At 45.8% G+C, this 17,025-nt stretch overlaps 1 long non-coding RNA gene across 1 annotated transcript; it reads left to right on the top strand.

Moving 5' to 3' along the window:
- Window positions 1-9,655: 9,655 nt before the first annotated feature.
- LOC139225926 (uncharacterized) lies at window positions 9,656-16,590 on the top strand. Its single transcript, XR_011587177.1, has 4 exons — window positions 9,656-9,700; window positions 13,988-14,071; window positions 15,439-15,483; window positions 16,450-16,590. It is a non-coding gene; the product is annotated as an uncharacterized lncRNA (long non-coding RNA).
- Window positions 16,591-17,025: the final 435 nt, after the last annotated feature.

Genomic DNA, 17,025 nt, shown 5'->3' with positions numbered 1-17,025 from the left:
GTCATCACCAACATGCGAAACACATAGACCACCAGATAGTTTAGTTACTGGGCATGATTCAACAGTTTGTATTTGTCCACAAGAGCATTTGTTGTGACGAAGGCCCCACCAATGAAGGTTTGAGGTGCACTGTCCCTGTCCAGTTTGAACGTGGTTGAGAAGAGCCCAGCTCTGACGTGGCCAGTGGAATCCTGTTTGACGGTCAGTAGAGTCAGAGATGGTATGGTGATTTATAGGAGCATCTGTTGTCCACTCTTCACACCGGCGCGTTGATAAGAAAAAGTCAAAGGAATCAGGAAAGGTTGACCAGATTAGATATCTCGAAGAGAGCTGTGGTAATGGTGGATAAAACAAATCAACATAAAGAGTAAATTGAAAACATTTTATCAAGAAAAAAATTCTTATTAAAAAAAAGCTCATCTTGAATTGAGTTAAGGTAGAAGACCAGAATTTCTTTCCCCTAATGCTAATCCAGACAGATAGAGGCAGAGGGCTGAATCTTGACTGGGGCGGGCTGTGTAGACCAGAGAGGGCGGAGTATCTGTCGGGAAAGCCCGAAGTTCGGGACTCCACAGCGTGCATAGTTTTGGTTTGACAGGTTCCCCGCCTGGAAGTCAAGCTGATTGGCAGGCTTCCAGTCGGGCAGGGAGCACTCTGGAGCAGGCCACAGCCGCAGTTAAGTCGCCTGCTGCTACGAGTGAGGGTGGGGGAGTGGGGGGGGGGGGGGTGCGATCCCCGACCTGGGGTGGGGGGGTGGTGGTCTGATGCGGGGGGGGAGAGCGCTTGGGTCGCTGTGGGGAAGCACTTAACTTCTCCCTGAAGCTGTCCTCGCCTTTCCTCGGGCCTGGGAAACCACCTGTCTAGCCAGGTTAAATCAGAGGCTGTCAGCCTCATTCAAACATTTGATGTGCCAAGCCGCCTCCTGGCTGGTTGCCCCGCCCCTTGTCCCGCCTCCGTTAAACCTGGATGTGGGCGGGATGGAGGCGGGCTGCGATTGGGTTTGAGATAATTAATGTCTTAACGTCTCACCCGACCCCAACCCATCCATTTTTGGGAGTTAAGATTCAATCCAGTGTGTCAGAAAAAAATAAGAATAAATGTGCAGCACAAAGCGAGGTTGATGCCCTGCCCAAGTAACAGAGAGGGGCAGGTTCAGGCACAGAAATTGCAATGCTGATATTGCGAAAGCTTTTGAAACATTTTGAGATTTGCTGAACTTTAGGCTTACTTCATTACGAGATCCTAAGTCTTTGAGAGAAAAAAAGGCAACCTGGTGAACCTCACAGTGAGCCCCGATGGTAGGACGTTCTGCACTGTTTGCGAGTCTGTGATCTAAAGGTCACCAGATTACCTCTTCAAAATAATACACAACTTAGTGGATTGTCAGTGTCTTAAATGTTGACATCTTATATATATATCAGGGCCGAAATTCAGCTTCGAATAAGTCCTGTTACCGCCGGATTGCATGGCCATATGGCAGAGTCAGGCGGCCGTCGATTTCTGGTCGAATGGCCGCCGCAAGCTAAATTCAACAGGAGTTTTTTTTCTGGCGGTCCCCACTGCCCCACTGCTGCCGAGCAGCCACGAGTGCGTCCTCAGAGCTTGCACCGCCGGGAACTCCGCTCCCTCGAAATTCAGCCCGAAAAATCTTATGCCTGCCAAGCCGTGCCCCCGACAATTTTTTCTGTCACTCCTTCTGTCATTCCATGGCAGCGCGGTGGCCGTTAAAGGCAAGAGCCCAATGCCGCAGCCGCCATTTTATTTTTTTGAAGTCGGCCAGGCTATTTTGTCCCCGGGTTAGGCCGGACCGCCAACAGGCAACCTGGCACCCCCTCTTGGGGGCCAGGCCACCGCCACTGGCCTGGCCGAAATCCTCCCCAGTAGCCCAGTGGCCGATCCTAAATAATCGGCGATTCTCTCCCCTTTAAGTTTAGGGAAGAGCCGTGGTGACGCAGATGCGCAATGACGCCATCGCCACTCCGCTGCTGAGTGACAGCGACGGAGAATCCGTCCCGCCTTCCCACTTCTGCCCCTCACTAGCACTTACCGCCGCACTTCCGCCCCCCATTATGGCCGACTTCCTGGCCACCTTAAAAAAAGGACAAAGAGCTGAATTTCCGGAAAGAGGCGACCTCATCTGAGACGGCGGTAAAAGCGCTTTGGAAAAAGGTAGGTGCGCCAAGTTTCTGGTGGGGCTGAATTTCGGCCCCGATCATGTTAAACATTTCTTATGACTAATTGCTGACTTCTCTTCTATTTCTTTTTTTATTAGTAGTCTTTATAATGAATTGTATGACCAGCATATGTGCAAAAATTCTAATCGGCCTTGCGGCGGCAGTCACACTGTCACTGGCCCAGTTGGCAGACGCAATAGCCGGAATATAAATCTGCAAACAGTGTATCAGTATGGCGACCCGAATCCAGCATACAGACGGGTAAATACTCTTATTAATAAGAGTTATTTCACTTCCCTTGCAAATGATCATTTAAAATGTGATACCCTTATTTTATAATACATATTTATACATTTTTTAAGATTATTATCGAAGGTACTCTTTGTTGACTTCATTTAGAATTTTCCTTACAAATGTGCAAAACCTTGGCATTAAATGTATTTTAACTCTTTTGTAAATTGTCATGTCAGATTCTCCACTTCACTACCTTTTGATAAATAATTGAGATTATAAAATCTAGATTTTTGCTGAGTTTTCATGTACAATAATGCTTCACCTTGCAATTAGAAGGAGAGTATCTATGATAGTGCCTCTTGAGATCTATTTTATCCTAGCCCCATCTTTGTTCAGTTCCCGTTGCGTTCCACGCAGTTCACCTTTTAACCCTCTATCGACCACCTCCCGCACGTGGTGGGGATGGGGTTAATATCAAGGCCATAAAGTACAAAAGCAAGGAAGCTATGCTAAACCTTGCTAAATCACTGGTTAGGCCTCAGCTGGAGTGGGCCCGATTTTAACTCCAGGTGAATTCCCCGCTCAGGCCTCAGTTTAAAATTATAGTTTTGTCTCGATGAAGTCATTGAGCTGCAACATGCATATCTAAAGAAAGACCGTGTTGGTGCCGGGCACGTGTCCGTGCTGCCTGCTCAGGAGAGCAGGTTAAAATTGCAGACGTTGTGATGATGGTGGCTTTCGGACAGGTAAGAGCCAGGGTAATTTTAACTGCTCACCCGCCAGGTTTCTGCTGAGCGAGTAGGGTTAAAATCATCTCCAATTATATCCATCTCTGAGCACCACATTTTAGGACGGATGTCAAGGATTTGGAGAGGGTGCAGGGACGATTTACAAGAATGGTATCAGGATGAAGAACTTCCCTACAGCAGGAGGTAATTCTGCCCCCAGTGCCTGTGCTGGAGTTTGCACTCCTATAACACCATTCCCACCCCGATCCTTTTATATTTCTTCTTTTCAAATAGCTATCCCATTCCCTTTTAACTGATATATTTTGGTGGAAAGAATGAGGAGAGGAAATATAAACTAAAGAGTACAATCGTAAAGGGAGTGCATGAACAGAGAGACCTCGAGGCATTTGTGCACAAATCGTTGAAGGTGGCAGGGCTGGTTGAGAAAGTGGTTAAAAAAGCTTACGAGATCCTGGGCTTCATGAATAGAGGTATAGAGTACAGAAGCGTGGAAATTATAATAAAACACTGGTTCGGCCTCAACTGGAGTATTGTGGCCAATTCTGGGTCACCGCACTTTAGGAAGGATGTGAAGACCTTAGAGAGAGTGCAGAAAAAAGTTACGAGCATGATTCCAGGGATGAAGGACTTTGCATGGATAGACTGGAGAAGCTGGGGTTGTTCTCCTTAAAGCAGGGAAGGTTGAGAGGAGATTTGATAGAGGTGTTCAAAATCATGAGGGGTCTGGACAGAGTAGATAGAGAGAAACTTCCCATTGGCAGTGGGATCGAAAACCAGAGGACACAGATTTAAGATGATTGGCAAAAGAACCAAAGACAAGTGGCTAAGATCTGGAATGCACTGCCTGAAAGGGTGGTGGAGGCAGACTCAATCACTGCTTTCAATTTGATTTTGTTAAGTACCCGAAAGAAAAAATTTTGCAGGGCTATGGGGAAAGGGTGGACGAGTGGGACTAGCTGAGGCGCTCTTGCAGAGAGCCGGCTCGATGGGCTGAATAGCCTTCGTACTGTAACCATTCTATGATGCTGTGTTCTAATCTCTGCCTCAATATCGGAGAAGCGTCCCATCATCTAATAGCCCTCTGTGCAAAAACCTTCCTTCTCCCTTTCCCCTTGGTTCTTGTAGTGTGAATCCTCAGTCCCTGTCCCCTTGTTTGCCCACCAGTGGAAACAATCTTGCATTACTCAGTAAAGTCCCTGGGTTCCCCTTTATTGGCTGCTGCTCTCTCTGCGCCGCTCCCACATTGCTGCTAGCGCCGCTCCCAGCTCTGCAGAAAATGATGGCCCTACGCCTACCCAGTCTCCTTTTCTCTTCCCCTGCCCAAGCTCCAATCACCCAAGCCCCCATTGTGGAGTATACCCACAAGCCCCCAACCTCTGCTCCAAGGCTTTTGTGGAGCTATGCCAGCTGCTGGCTAAAGACCTGCAGACAACTTCCACCAGGAGAAGAATATTGCCTGGAGCAGTGAAAATGATCACTGCCCAGAATATTTTTTTGCCACTGGATCATTCCAGGCAGCCTCAGATGGTCATTAATGAAGCAGAAAATGGTCACTGATGCTCTATTCAGGTGGACCTCGCATTTTATTGCCTTCTCCATGGAGCAGTAAAACAAAGGGAACAAGCTGTCCATTCTATAGATTCTCAGGGTTCCCACAGGTGCAAAGATCAATTGACAGAGCACATGAGACATCGAAAGCCCCACATGACACCATCTGTTTCATTAATAAGAAAGGCATTCAGACAGTAATAAAATCTGGGACCCTAGTCTCCTCAACCAAAACAAGCATTTCTACTTTTTATGTTTTTATTTCTCCACCCTCTGTGGCCATTGCTATACTTTGACAGTTCACAAGATGGTTAAATGATTTGTGCTCCCCCTCACCTTGCCTCCAGATGTTGGAACCCTGCCTCCAGTTGCAGTTCTTTGGTGCAAGTTATGCACTACACTTTCTTTTGTCAATTTTAACTCTCTTTAGTTTTTCTATAGTGGAGCAAGAGTAATCTTCCTGGGCCCACAAAAAACTCCAGCCTGCTGCTGGTTCATCTAATTACCACCCCCCGCCCCTCCCCCCCCCCCCCAATGCTCTGGGATCACCTCTTCCCTCTCCCCCATCCCAGGCTACGACTGCCAAGCAGCTCAGCGGGAGAGTCTGCCAGTTTCCTGCCGTGATGGCGAGCTACATTGGGGTGCCCGCTTGGCACCAGCAGCATGACAATGAGGCCAGGCCTTAAAATGGCTTGAGCCTCATGCCATCAAGGACGGGCGATGGTGAGCCTGCTTCAGCCTCGACCCGCCCATTCTCCGACTGCAGTTAAAATTGATCTTCGTGTTTAAAGGACTCTGGTTGCCAGTAACACTTCTTTACACCCACATGTCTGCATCCTCTCCATGATTGTAGGAGTTGGCTGCCTTTAAACATCTCTCGTACCAGAATAGGCTTACTTCTTCATGGCAGGCAATGTGAGTTCAGACAGCAGTATGAAGTTAACAAGGTGCAGTATTGCTGGTCAATTGTGAATAGTGCAGGTTTCCCTTCACCCAGTTAATGACACTAAGAGGGAATGACAGATGGAAAGGGAGGTCAAGCCTGTATAGGTGTTGCAGACTTTGCATGGGGAGAAATGCCTTCACTTACCTTGGTCAACCCTGTGAGGTTACTAAACCTCTTCTTGCAATGTTGTTGGATGGTGGAGGTTTAATGTTTGCACCACCTTCTTACTTATGCTCAGTCCCTTGACTCCAACTTTTATTTGAAGAATGTTGACTCCAGTTAATGGTGACAGTCTTTTTTTGAAGAAATCTTTTCAAATTATGTCACTTGTGCCATTTGTGCAATTTGGAGATGGTTATAATTGTGATTGATTGTCACAATAAAAAGGGAGTACAGTAAACTGCAGCACCATACCAGTCTTAATGACAGTAACTCCTGGACATCCCACCTAATAAGAATTTTGGGCTTCAACAGCATACCCAATGTCATGAATTTACTGTGTTAAGAAAGTATTTTTAAACACTTTTCCAATTATTGCATTCAATTTTAACTCATTTACCCGTTGCAATTTTTGGCCAATGCCACACTACAACATTTTGCATTGGTCAGGTTAAAAATGTTCGTTAGTGAGGAAGTAGTTTGAAATAGAGGAAGTCTATTGATTGGTAAGTTATACATTTTAATGCACAGCATCTTGTGGGGGAAAAAAACTCCTTGCTGGAGTCTTGATCTTCAAGCTGATAATAGATTGGTGATTGTGAAAGCTGCCTATTCTCCCCCGTTACATTTCACACTTATTAGTATTGAGCATAACTTAATGCCAGAAAATGCTGCAATGAACAGCTTTTCCCAATTATATAGACAAATAAAGATATCTAGGCATTGAATTGTTAATTTGAAGAGTTTTATGGAAGGTAAGTTTTTGTTTAAAATCATTGAATAATGAGGCCTCATTAATTGATATTAATTATTGATTAGTTTTCTTTATCTGAATGTTCTCTTTTCAGGAAGAGGTCGAGCTTCAGGGGATTGACGGTATAATGTACAGGGGACGGCTCGACCCCAAACTTCCAGCAATATATCAAATGCAAGATGAGGAGCCCTTGGGTGGTGTAACAGGTAGCTGTCTTATTAGTGATGCTATCAGGTCATTCTTTTTCATTCATTATACTGAGCGTACAATAATTAGCTAGCCAATCCAACTTGATGGTGTTGACTACCCCAACAGGAGAATTTAGGTAGAAATCGTGTGTTCCTCCTAACATCCAGTAGTTCTGAAAAAAATCATGGGTTTCTGTTTTTGTGCAGATTTCAGGCTGTTTATTTTCTCTAATTTTTTTAATGTTTAATGCTCAAAGAATAGGCTGGCTTTCACATCCTACAGAAACCAAATTGCTAAAAGTCACAGGTTTTTTGCAGCACCTGTTTTACTTCTTTTGAGTTATGCATATGGCCCCAGAAATGGGTCAAACTAAACAAACTATAGAATCTGTCTTCCATCGTAGAAGCAGAAGTGGTGTCATGCAATCTGCAAGGAAGTTGCTAACATTCAACAATAAACGTTAATGATTGCAACATGGATCTACCTCTCTATAGTGTATTTTCTGAGATTACGAAAAAATATTTCATTAAAAAGAATGTCTTCAAAGTTGTCAAATTAGGCAGCATGTTTTAAACAGTCTTCCGAGTACACACTGGCTGAAAGAGACCTGAGTATAATGTAGACAAAACAATTCTAATCTTAAAATCTACTTCTAAAAAAAGATAATGTTGGTCACTTGGCATCTGGAGAGAGAACCAATTGATTTGTGTTTGTAGTGAAGAGCGTTGGCCAGAACTGGAGAAAATAGATTTAAGCGAACCTTTTAGGACTGACGAAACAAAGCAGTGAGGGAAAACATCAAGTGAAAGTCAGGAACCAGATATGCTAACCACTAATTCAAATAACGGACTGAAAAACCAGAGTTGATTCATTTCATTTAGCAGCTTTGCTTTTCTTCATGGGTAAATTCTGCAAAAATGCCGCTTATCCATTGTTGCGGACTATGCAAGTTGGTTCTCATAAAAGTTCCCAATAGAGAAATAAGCACAAACTATAAGAAATTTAAAATAGGAAGATTACATTGATGATATTTTGAATGAGTTTCTTCAGCACCTGTGACCTGGAGCGAAAGCCAGGTTGCAGGATATCTTTAACAATTATTTAGAAATGGCTCCAATGCTAAAAATTCAACAGGATTGCCTGCCCTGGACCAGAGGGCAACCCTGGCACAATCCCACCCTCGGGCAGAGCCTAGCACCGGCAGAAGAGGCAGGAAAGTCAGGCCTGCAGCCGCCTGTCAGGCCTTGGCGATCGAGACTTTCTGTCATCCAGTGGAGATCAGCAGAAGGTTCTGTTTACACTTCAGTATCTGGGGGCGGGGGAGAAGGGCATTAAAAGTTATTTAGAAATTTGTGCTTGCTCACTTCTGCTTGCCCTGGGGAAATGCGAGACCGGCACAATGCCGTGTTTTCTGGGTACCACTACACTGGGCGCCAAGCCGCACAACAATAAAGTGAGTGGCAGAGAACTTCCACACCTGGCTCATTTAAATGGCTTAATTTAGCCTGTGTCTACAACTCAGTTCTGATGAAGGGTCATCGATCCAAAACGTTAACTCTGCTTCCTGACCTGCTGAGATTTCCAGCATTTTCTGTTTTTAACTCAGTCACCCATTCCTCTGAAAGCCCCAGAAATCCCAGTAAACCAGCCCTCCCCTTTTTCCTAGCTTTTGCACCTGGGGATCTTGGTATTCTCTGAGGGCAATGGCTAATGAATGTTGTCAGTCTATTCAGTTCTGGAGGGAGTTTTACAGTCAGACTTGATCCTGTCCTTACCTGATGTGCAGGAGTCCATTGATAGTAATCAGGAGCAAGAACTTGCTTTTATTTTTACATTCCTAGCCTATGGGCACGAACACCAAAACTCTCACCACTAGTCTCACGTTGGCTGAGGTCAAGGCCTTGATAATAACTGCGGTGGGAAGAGAGCGGGGCGGGGGGGGAGGGGGTTGAATTTACTGATGGGAAATCCGGAAGTAGGGTTTCCCACAGGTTCTGGCGAATTTAACGGCAGGACCTGTTGAACACTTTTCAACAGGTTTCCCGCTCGACAGCCAGTCTGTGTTACAGTAGTTCCATCAGTGGAAAATGCAGGGATGGCCTTATTTTCCTCATTTACATGTCTTGACCATATGGGTGGGTGCAGTTTCCAGTCAGAACTGGCCCACAGAAAGCAGCAGCAAGCTGGCATGCAGCGGAGCATGTTCTCGAATTACTTTCTGCTTCAGCCTGCCACATCAGCTGAAAAATATCAGCTGGAGGTAGACGTTCAACTCCTTGCCTGTGTAAAGCTGGCCTTGTGGCTCAACCGCCCATTATAGAAACTGCCTGATTTTCATCTCAGTTCTCCAATGGGTGGTCAATCCACGACGTCAGTTTTACACCTCGGCGGCAAGTTGAAAATCGATCTTGTAATGCCGCCTGCTGAAGGTAATTCCTTCCTAACACCCTTTTCTTTAATTATGTCACTTTAGTCACAAAAACATGCTTGGAACACCCTCTAAATGTTGATGTAATTAAAGTCTTGGTAAACTTGCATTAAGAGTAATTTTTTTAATTGTGATTCACTGTGGAACTAATTTGCCTTGAATGTTTTTCTGAGGGATACATTGAAGTAGAACACCCTTTTATTGTAGTATTCTGGGCAACAAACAGACAGTATCAACCACCATAATCTACTTAGTTAAATCAAACGCTGATTGAACAGGAATGCCAACATTACAATCTGGTGCATGATACCACATGTACAGTTTGTTATGTTGCACTGTCATCCTTATGGGATAACTTCCTGCTAGTCTGAACTTTTACATATCTTCAGTTCCTTGTCTATTTAACAGCATATCTTTGTTTATCTGCAGAGAAGAAATCAAGTGGTACAAAGCAGCAGCAGGTTGCTCGGCCAGAAACGTTTCCCGTTTCTCCGAGATGTGTTTACTGCAATCAAACCTGTAAGTTTAATTCTGAACAAACTGATCTGAAAGCAGTTGTGTTGTTAGCCTTTTCCTTTAACTATTGATACAGTGGGGCCAAAGAAGTGGCTGGTAGATAAATGTGAATGCTGGGACGGTGGTCTGTGGGCACCTGATGGAGTGGGATAGCAGCTGACCCTTGGTTTGGTGGCTGATAAGATGAGGGTGCAGCTACATGGGGTGGATGTGGGAAGGATTGCCCTGTTTAGAACTCCAGGGTACCATCGCCAAAGACAGCAGTGAAGTATGTTTGCAGATGGTGGCAGCCAAGGGTCAGTGTTGTGGTCACGATGCACAGAGCCTTGGAACAGATGCAGAAGATGATAGCCATAACCCCTCAAGGAAGCTACCAAGGTAACACTACTGTTGCATTTTTGGATTTTTGCACGAGATATTTTCTTCAGGTTTAGTATCACAGCCCTTACCTTCTATGACCTGAAGTGTGCCCAATGTGTTGACCCCATGACTGATCAGAGAACCTTCGTTACCATATTTTGGCTTACTGGATAGATCAAATGTCACCACGTGGATTCCTTGCCTTTGACAAGCTGGGTGAATAACCACTATAATGCCGTGGCCTAGGCAATAAACTACTGGACAAATGTGTTGAACAGTAAACAGATAAATGAATGGTAGCAAAAACAAACAATAGAGTAATGGTAATTATGAGGCGGATTTCCTGGTCTTCTGCGCTCCCTCTTTCGCCCCGGAGTGGCAGCGGTGAGGCCTTCTGGGCGGGTGGCCAGCCTCCAGCGCCCCGCGGGGGTTCTCGGGGCTGGTTTTGCAGCAGCATGGAGCAGCACCGCCCGGAAGGGCTGCCCCTTGTTGCGACACCAGCGCGCTTTTTGAGTCCCGCCCGACCCTGCAGCGCACCCCGCAGTGACCGCCTGGGAAAACGGGCGGTCCAATCTATACCGACTGCAGAAAGGTACGTTATGGCACCCTAAAGTAAATGTGATTGTTTTTTCTTTTTTTTTTGCGATTTATGTTGTGGTGACGTGGGCTAAGTATTGGGAATGTTTTAGTGGTTTTTTTTTCTCCCTAGGCGTCTTTCGGAGCGCTCCCGGCCCGGCTCTTTAGCTCGGGATTTTCCCATGCTAACGCCCTAAGAAAGGTGTACAACGCCTCGCTTAGCGCTGCGCCCCAGACTCAGGGTCCAGCTGCCCAATTTTGATGACTGAGGCGCAAACTGTTCCCGGGCACAAACTTTGCCACCCCGAAGTCATCAATGCCGAAAATCCAGCCCTATATCTAGTCGGGATGTAGAAAACAATGTAGTTCTCTTTCCTGCGCTAACACTCAGTAAAATCTGAACCTTGAAATGAAGCCCCTTTGTAGGGGTTAGCTGATGACCAATCCCAGAATTAATCTTTGTATGGGATGCTGTCAGAATGACTTGAGCTGGGCAGAGGCTGCAAAATATTAACCAACACCTGGCAGTTTTGCTGCAAAGTTGTCTGCCAAATGCACTGCAGAGAAACCTAACGCACTCCCCCCGCCCCCGCTCAGATCTCGCTCGTCTTTCCTTAACTTTATTTTAGAACACAAGGAATTCATCCCTGTATTTGTCTGCAGAAATACAGCTACCACTTACAGTAAGGTTGAAAAACATCTTGCAGCTTGTCTCTGTATTACCCAAACATGGCGTCAAAGTGGCAGTCAGTCAAATTGAATAGACTCGGGCGCTGAAATTGCCACCCGAGTAAAAAGTGGCGCATTCATCATTTGTTTTGTTTTTTCTCCGCCCCATGGATTGGGGTGGGGAGTCGACCAATATTCAGGACTTGGGTTTTTTCCGGTCAGGGCGGTGTTCGTAGCGGCTGCAGGGCGGAAGTGCCCTTGGAGCAGGACAGACATCATTTGGAGTCATCAGCGCGACGCTGAAGCATCACAACGTCCCTCCCCTTCGGTTAAAGGGGATGGCCACCGTGAACTGTGCATTTAGCTTAATTTGCCCACTGGGCCACCAAGGAGGGTTTCGGCCGGGCCAGCGGCCCGGTACCCAAGAGGGGGTGCCAGACTGCCTGCTGGTGGCCCGGCCGAACCCGTGACCACCATGGTCGGGCCAACCTCGCAGTCGGCCGACAATTTAAATGAAATGGCGACTGCGGCAGTGCGCTCTCCCCTTTAAGGGCAGAAGCGCCGCCCCGCCCAAGGGAAGCTGTCAGTGGCACCAATTGGCGGCGGCTTCACTCCGGTGGGGCAGTTTCCCACACGGGGTGGAAAAGGGGTCACTACCAGTCAGAAGAGGGACGGCGTGGGAACACGGGCGGGTCAGTGACGATCACAGCAATTTAATAAATGTTTGTGACTCTACGGCGACTAGGCGGTGAGTCCTTCGGCTCTTAAAGAAAGGGGCAATTTCTGCCCTTAGTTATCAAGAAATTATTCTTGGGGGTATTAGGGGTTCCAGTGTTTCCCGGGGGTTTCTTCTGAAATTACAGGAGGAGATCAGAAAATCCCTACAGAAATTCTACCCTTGTGCCGTTGAAAATACCTTTTGCATAACAGTACCAGCCCATAAAATGTAATTCTGAGGAAATCTAAAAACAGATAGTAAGAGTTTCTATATATACGTAAAAACGAAAAGAGTGGCTAAAGTAAATGTTGGTCCCCTAGAGGATGAGACTGGGGAATTAATAATGGAGATTAATAATGGGAAATGGCAGAGAAATTGAACAAATATTTTGTATCAGTCTTCATGGTAGAAGGCACTCAAAACATCCCAATAGTAGATAATCAAGGGGCAATAGGGAGGGAGGAACTTAATACAATCACTATCACTAAAGTAGTAGTACTCGGTAAAATAATGGGACTAAAGGCTGACAAGCCCACTGGACCTGATAGCTTGCATCCTAGGGTCTTAAAAGAAGTGGCTGCAGAGATGGTGGATACATTGGTTGTAATCTACCAAAATTCCCTGGGTTCTGGGGTGTTCCCAGCGGATTGGAAAACTGTAAATGTAACGCCCCTATTTAAAAAAGGAGGCAGACAAAAAGCAGGAAACTATAGACCAGTTAGCCTAACATCTGTCATTGGGAAAATGCTGGAGTCCATTATTAAGGAAGCAGTAGCGGGACATTTGGAAAAGCATGATTCAATCAAGCAGAGTCAGCATGGTTTTATGAACGGGAAATCATGTTTGACAAATTTGCTGGAGTTCTTTGAGGATGTAACGAGCAGGGTGGATAAGGAGGAACCAGTATTTGGATTTCCAGAAGGCATTCGATAAGGTGCCACATAAAAGGTTACTGCACAAGATAAAGGTTCATGGATTGGGAGTAATATATTAGCATGGAGAGAGGATTGGCTAACTAACAGAAAACAGAGTCAGGATAAATGGGTAATTTTCCGGTTGGCAAACAGTAACTAGTGGAGTGCCGCAGGGATCTCAACTATTTACAATCTATATTAATGACTTGGATGAAGGGATCAAGTGTAATGTAGCCAAGTTTGCTGATGATACAAAGATGGGTGGAAGAGCAAATTGTGAGGAGGACACAAAAAATATGCAAAGGGCTATGTGAATGGGCAAAAATTTGGCAGATGAAGTATAGTGTGGGAAAATGTGAAGTTATCCACTTTAGCAGAAAAAATAGAAAAATAAATTATAATTTCAATGGAGAAAATTGCAAAATGGGACCTGGGTATAGAACACAATTGGGAGCACCAAGAAAGGCACCACAGTGGACAAACTGCCGGAGGAGAAGGGCACTCAAGAGGAGGCAGTAGGTTTTACACAGGAGTTCTACACTGCACTTCTGGCAGCCACAATCCACCTCCCCTTTAAGAGGTGCTGGCTGCACTGCCCTTGAGAAGGTGGTGGTGAGCCGCCATCTTGAACCGCTGCAGTCTGTGTGATGAAGGTACTCCCACAATGCTGTTAGGGAGGGAGTTCCAGGATTTTGACACACGACAATGAAGGAACGGCGATATATTTCCAAGTCAAGATGGTGTGTGGCTTGTAGGGGAACTTGCAGGTGATGGTGTTCCCATTCCCCTGCTGCCCTTGTCCTTCTAGGTGGTAGGTCGCAGGTTTGGTAGGTGCTGCCGAAGAAGCCTTGGCGAGTAATATTAACATACGATTTTGTATTTGTGTGACATTTGTCTGTCTGCGACTTTAACCTGTTTATTTTAAATGGACTAATGTCTCTGTTAAATTGGAGGCCAAAGGCATGGTCTCTAATATTGTCAACAGGGATTTCTAGGCTATGTGTAAATTGGTAAATAAATACATGTTATTTATTTTTGGTTGTTATTTTGCAGGTATGGGACCTCGTCCTGCTGATCCATGTTTGCTACAGCAGAGGCCTCCACCACCAGATATGACAAACGTGTGTCGATGCCTAGGTGCCTCTTTTTTACTGAATGTAAAGGAGTATATTATGCGAGAGACTGCATAGCAGAATAGATTAGTAGACTAGACTTTCAGCTCAGGAGCTCAGGCTTCAATTCAGCCACCTTGATGGATGTCTCCTGAATTGGCTGGGAAGGTCTGGTTTGAACCGTGTTTGGGCAGTCTCAGTTCAGTGGACATGGTCATGGCAAAATACTGTACCGAATTCGGAAATCAATTCAGATCAAAATCGGCAATTTTATTCAGAGAGCCTTGGTGTAGGAAATAGAAAGTTCCACACTAGGAGAAGGTGTTCTTCTGGGATCAAGGCTATGCCAAACTGTTGGGGATAAAGTAGAGGGAGCTTTGCTTTGCATCTAACCACACCTGACCTGGAAATGTTTCTCACTGACACCAGAGCCCCAATTTTAACTCGGGGCAGGAATCAGACAGGTGAGGGGGGGCCAAGGCGAGCGTCAAATTGTCCTGGGAGTATAGTGCTGAGGAATGCAAGAATGTGGTCGGAGGTGGGCTTGTTCGGGAGACCATCTGATTAGAGACATTGCAGGACTTTCAACCCTTCCCCTCATGATAGGCGGGAGAACGTGGGGGGGTGGAGGGTGGGTGTTAAATTGGTAAATATGTGAACCCCAACCTGCCGCGGATGCGCGTACTTCTGGTTTTACCGCAGCGGGTTTGGGAGAGTCCGAGTAACCCGGTCTTGGGTCAGTGATTATAATATGTAAATAAGGCTCCGTTCCTCAGATTTTGGGAACCATTTGAATAGCTGCGAGCAGAGTTTCTCGGGGCTTGGGAACCCCGACAACTGAAGGGAGATGGGAACCACCAGATCCTGCAGGTAGGTGCTTTTCCAGCATTGCTTCTGGGCCAGGAGTGCATCTTCCCACCCACAGTCACCACCCCTCCCCACCTCCCAAAGGCCTCTCAAGCAACCTTCTGCCGCGATCTCTCCATTGCCCGTGATTGGACGACCCCCGCGATCTCTCCTCACTGCCGCACTCTGAGAACCCCCCCCCGATCTTCATCGACTTCTACTGCAAGACTTTCCCTCCAGCAGGCGGCCAGCCTTCAATCTGATTGGCTGCTGGCTGGGAAACATTCTAATGAGGTTCTGCATTCGAACCGGCAGAAGCTCCGCCTCCCAGTGTTTCCGCAGACACACACCCTTGCTCCCTCACTGCCTCCCTGTAAATGTCAGGGCCACTGTTGACCCCAGAAAATTTACCTGGGTCAGTGGCAGAAAATTCAGGCTATGTACTGGGGCCTCTTGGGCAATTTTAAAAGGAAATATTTTTTAGCAGTGCATTATTTTAAATGCAATTGTGGTGACTATAATTCTAATTTGGGTTATGTTTTTCAGCTGCACTGTGCCCTCAGCAACCAGCACAAGATCCTGGAAGCGCATGTAATTAAAAACTTACTTTGTCCTTCGATTTATGCAAAGTGTTACCCTTTTAATTAAAAATTTGCAAACGTGAATAGCGGGCAAGGGAATATTATAGAGTAGACTTTACGAATTGTACTCCTGACACAGAGCTTCACCCACTGGCCACAGATATCCGGAATTTGCACACGGAGAACAGTGAGCTCCGCAGGATTTCCCCCCAAATTTGTGACATCAAAGCTCCACATCAGGGGCTGGGTTTTTGGGTTTTTGGGCGAAAACGTAAGCGATACGTGAAAATTACCGTTTTCGCTGCGTTACCGATTTAAGGCCCAACTTTCGACAAAAGGAGGTGTTGCACAATTATTCACGGCGCAAAAACGTGATCCTCGGCGACTTTAGTGCGGGGCCGGGAGCACTGTGAGAGAGGCCTGGGGGTAAGGGGGGGGGGGGGAATTCATAAAAACATTCAAAAAACATTACCAAGATCCTTACCTAACAAATCGCTGTTAAAAAAAAAATAGAAACTTTAACTTGCCATTTTTCAGGTTTCCCAACTTACCGCTGCTGGCGGGGCTGCACCGCTAGGTTTTACCTGGTGGTCTTCGGGGCGCGGCGTACAGGTCGGATGGGTGCCGAAACTCGGATGGGCGTTGCACCCTCAGCGCAGCTTCCAAGCATCGTAGCAAACAAGGAACCGAGGATTGCGACCGGGCTTAGCGACCCGGATTTCGCCGCGGAGGGTCAAAACGCGGTGAAAATCCGGTCGCAAACCGCCCGGAAATCCAGCCGCAGGCGTGCAAATGGGTAAAATCTACCTTTATTTAAATCAGACGCCTGGCGCTGCAAATTGAGTTCACTCTTAAAATACGTTGTAGTGATTATTAGTCCACTAAAAAGGCTGCAGTATATTAGCAGGCGGAGCCTGTAATCCGAGACCAAACTTCATTTGTTTACAATATTCTATTTTTGGTTATTGTTTTTCAGTTGTGCTAGGGCATCATCCAGATCTTACATGTCCGAAGCCTCCAGACCAAGACGCTTTAAATCGATCTCCAGGTCTTCCTTAGTCTTATGGAAACGTGTATCCATTTTAATCAAAAATGTGCTGGCATTTGAACAATGGACAAGAGAATATTATTTAATCAGATTCCAGCTCCTGGAAGTCAAATGCAATTTTAAACACACTCCATTATTTTTTTTTCTCGATAGTGTATATTAATTTATGTTTATTATATCTGCATTTTCAGTGATATGCAAGTTTTGTATGTGCTCTAATTTCCCTAATCCAATTAATGTCAGGGGCATTCTGATTTATTTTATTGCAAATCAGTGGGAGTGTTGGCAGAGGGAGTATAATGTGGGAAAGTGTGAGGTCATCCACTTTGGTAGAAAAAATAAAAAAGCTAATTATTATTTAAATGGAGAAAAATTACAAAATGCTGCAGTAAAGAGGGACCTGGGGGTCCTTGTACATGAAACACAAAAAGTTAGTATGCAGGTACAGCAAGTAATCAGGAAGGAAAATGGAATGTTGGCCTTTATTGCAAGGGGGATAGAGTA

Source organism: Pristiophorus japonicus, chromosome 15 (assembly GCF_044704955.1).
Source record: "Pristiophorus japonicus isolate sPriJap1 chromosome 15, sPriJap1.hap1, whole genome shotgun sequence".
NCBI lineage: Eukaryota > Metazoa > Chordata > Chondrichthyes > Pristiophoridae > Pristiophorus > Pristiophorus japonicus.
Note: the sequence above shows the minus strand (reverse complement) of the source record. Positions and strands in the feature narration are given on the sequence as shown.